This window comes from Triticum dicoccoides, chromosome 1B (assembly GCF_002162155.2).
Source record: "Triticum dicoccoides isolate Atlit2015 ecotype Zavitan chromosome 1B, WEW_v2.0, whole genome shotgun sequence".
Taxonomy (NCBI): Eukaryota; Viridiplantae; Streptophyta; class Magnoliopsida; order Poales; family Poaceae; genus Triticum; species Triticum dicoccoides.
Window position 1 is genome coordinate 621579558 of NC_041381.1, and position 4029 is coordinate 621583586.

General features: G+C 42.2%; 1 long non-coding RNA gene across 1 annotated transcript; it reads left to right on the plus strand.

Moving 5' to 3' along the window:
- The first annotated feature begins 888 nt into the window (after nucleotides 1-888).
- Nucleotides 889-3384, plus strand: LOC119310394. The gene is made up of 4 exons (XR_005150702.1): nucleotides 889-1273; nucleotides 2339-2465; nucleotides 3046-3110; nucleotides 3209-3384. It is a non-coding gene; the product is annotated as an uncharacterized LOC119310394 (long non-coding RNA).
- Nucleotides 3385-4029: the final 645 nt, after the last annotated feature.

Consider the following 4029-nt stretch of genomic DNA (forward strand, 5'->3'; position numbering starts at 1 on the left):
CTTGTTGTTTTCCTAGGGATTGAAGGAGGAGACCTAGATCTGCACTTTCATCAAAGGATATTTGCTTCCCTCATACTTTCAAGTGTGGATTTTATTACTCTTGGGTGTTTGAGCACCCTAGACGGTTGAGGTCACCTCAAAGCCATATTCCATTGTGGTGAAGCTTCGTGGTTTCGTTGGGAGCCTCCAATTAATTTGTGGAGAGAGCCCCAACCTTATTTGTAAAGGTCCGCTTAGCGCCTTCAAGGGCACCAATAGTGAAATCACGGCATCTCGCATCGTGTGAGGGCGTGAGGAGAATACAGTGGCCCTAGTGGCTTCTTGGGGAGCATTGTGCCTCCACACCGCTCTAACGGAGACGTACTTCCCCTCAAAAGGAAGGAACTTCGGTAACACATCCTCGTCTCCACCGGCTCCACTCTTGGTCACCTCGTGCCTTTACTTTTGCAAGCTTACTTGTGTTGTATCCCTTACTTGCTAATGTGCTTCTTGTTGTTGCATCATATAGATTGTTCACTTAGTTGCATATCTAGACAACCTACTTTGATGCAAAGTTTAATTTGGTAAAGAAAAGCTAAAATTTGTTAGTTGCATATTCACCCCCCCTCTAGTCAACTATATCGATCCTTTCAATTGGTATCAGAGCCTCGTCTCTTTATTAAGGACTTTGTCGTCCGAAGAGTATGGTTGCACTACAAGGATACCTCTTATAAAGCAACACACATTCTACAACATTTTGGCTATACGTTGTAAAATTCACAATAGATAAACAAATTAAAGGTTGCAAATATCCATTGCAGATTTGCAGCTCTTACACTATCGTGGGACATATAGAAAAAAACACATGAAAGGAGAGATGGATGTGCCAGAAATAGAGCACCCGATGCCCCTGGTCTCTCCCAAATCGCCGCCACCAACCGCCTCATCCTCCTCCTCCTCCCACCTCGCCACCAGGCCTCCCCTCCCCTCCTCCCACATCGCAGCTCTAGAGGCTACCGGATCCTCCATATCCCCCGCCCACCCATCCCTCTCATCCCATCTCTCTCTTGATGCATCTCCTCATTGCGCCACCTGCGGCAGCTGATTCAGGCGACATCCGGCGAATCCAGCCATCGCGGGAAGCACAACCCGAGGTCTCGTCACACTGCGGAGCCCTCCCATGCGGCTAGAACCGGTGCTCATGACCACCAAAGCCCACCCGCGACCTTCCCCTGATGGCTAGGTTTCGGGTGTCGGCTCCAGCGCTGGTGGCCAAGTCGTCCTCCTCTCGCCGGTGAGTGAATCCCCTTCCCAGGCTTCATCCTCTCTCTCTTCCCCTTTCTCTAACCTATGTTCTTCTCATCTCTTGTAGACATCTAGGTATGCACCCCCGATTCTATTGCAGCTAATCCCTGTTAAAAAAATTTGGCCCTTGTTCAATTCATTGGCGAACACTGATGGGTTTGCAGACTGACTTCCGATCTCCATTGATTTACATTCATGCACTGGTTGTTATTCTATTAAATTAGTAATTATTAGATATCAATGGAGCATCTGAAACAATGGAAGAATATTGAGCACCCATATTGTGATACTTGTCCGGTTGAAAAAACTGTGGATCACATCATATTGAGATGCGCTCCAGCTCATTTTCTGTGGGGTAAGCTTGAGGTCTTGCAGCAGGCAACATAATCCCACTCCTTGCTAGACTTTGTATGCACACTAAGATCTGTTAGTCCACACTAGTTCATGCTTTCTGCTGCCTGTGTAGTTCAGCCGTATAGAGTGCGTAATGCTTGGGTCTTTGACAGTCAGTCAATGCCAAATTTTTCTTCTCGCCTTCCATCACGGAGATGATTTAGCTATGGTGCTGTAGATTGAAGGATTGCTCTCTCAAAGCCTTCCTTCAGACCTACTCGGAGCTCCTGAGGAACATCATTTAGTCAGGTTTTAGTCTAGAGGCTTGTTCCCCTTCCTCCCTGTTCTTTCTCATGTTTCTATTCCTCTGATGCGGTGTTTTAGCTAGCATCTTTTGTACCAAGACAATTCTCAGACCTCGGTCTGGCTTTGGAATATATATGGTAGACTGTGGTCTGCCTTCTTATCCAAAAAAATAAATCAATGGAGCATCAATTTTTTTAAAATCTTATACACTGCTAACTCATCAATCCTTCATAGATTAGTCGGTAATCCTTTCAATTTTTTTTATGTAGAGAAGCACTACTTCATATATGTGGACCGCATATTAAATAGTATATTGCTAGAGTTATAATATTTAAGGAGGGGATCCAGTCTTTATAGATCTCTGTATTGATGAGTTACCAATCAAAGTTTTTTGTTGCAATTTCACACTTTTCAGGAGTCTGATGGTCAAGTTATTTAGGTCGAGGTAGTAGCTTGCTAATGGTGGCTTTCACGTCCAGCTCAAATAGTAGAGGACGTGGGCCAATTGGAGGAAGCACATACACCTTTCTTTTAGTGAGCAGGTGAATTAATAATGCACATTGCTTCTTCTATGATGTTGCTTTGACGCTGTTGATATGATTCAGAACCCTGATAAATACTAAACTCCATGCCTGTTAATGTACTGATTGTTGTATGCACTTACTATTCTACACAATTTGGATTACTAGCTAAATACACTGATGCCCTTCTCTTCCTTTGGTTTGAAAAGCTATTATGCAACTCCCTAGTTAAATTCCTCGGTCTTGCTAGCCTCTTCCTCTAAAAAACTCGCCATAAGATAGTACACATTTTCTTTTTTGAGATTTATTTCACATTTTCTTTGTCATTTGGTTATGTGATTGTCCCTCATAGCATGCAGTTATTATATATGCACTTGGATCAAGTCAACGCAGAGGATTCATCTATATCAAGTACTTATCTACTAATCTAAAAAAGCTACTTAGATGCAACCTACACTTGCGCTTTATGCATGTTCATGTACAAACATTCAGATACTAAAGCTTGCAGCAAGCACACGCACATATACACCGGCACGGGCTCACTGCTAATCATCATGTTTGTCGTTTGTTAAGTAGAAGCTCACTGTTTGTTTGTGCACAGGTTCCAAAGAAAGAAATACTCAATGCCATTCGGTGGTTTTTAATGTGCCAGTCTCTACATTCATAGTACGTCACTGAGTTATACCTGCAACTAAGATTATTTCTGTTGTGGTGATTATTTATTTATTCCTTTATTTCTTACATTAGCTCTAACCATTTTTCAGCCTCCTTTCCCACTCTTAGTCAACTACCCCTATCTCGCCAATGGTGTACCTATTGTTGTGTGAAATTTAATGCGACGCGTAGCACTCACCCATTCAGGCACTATCGAGATGGAGGCCAACATCATGGACGGCTAGATGTGCGAGTAGATTTGTCCAAGATACGGCAGTGTTCATAGTCATGGTTCTGGTAATTGTATACGATCTCCATATCTTAACTGTTTGAGAAGATGGAAATGCAAGTTCTTCTTCTTAGATGCTCTAGCCTTTTTGATTCATACATTGCTAAACTGATCACTGACATCTCACCACTTGGATTCATAAATTGCTGAATTACCCACATGAACTCTTGCTGTCATGGTTCATAAATTGCTGAATTTCCCATTATGTGGCTTGCACTGTTCCATATGAGCAGTGTCTATTGTGCTTTTAACCAGTCAACTAAGTAGGTACTATGTTATTAGTGGCTTGCTTTTTAGGCCACAACATCTGTTTATCTTTCTCTGAGTGTGTTTATGTTTGTTTTGTGGCCTGAAGTCATGTATTGAGTTGTAAGGGAAAACTTTCAGATCACAACTTTTCTTTGTAATAGTCGTAATCTAGCCGGCGAACCAATGTTTCGGAAGTAATTACCCTTTGTAAGAAGTAACATTTCTTATTTGTTGGGTAGCCCAACACTATTTGCATCATGTCAATGCATTGTGTATTAACAATTCATTTTATTATTTTCTTTGTAGATTCAAAAGATACATGGACGCTTATATGAGTGTGTGGCAAGTATACTGCAATGATGATGATGATGTTCCAGTTCACGAGGATGACTA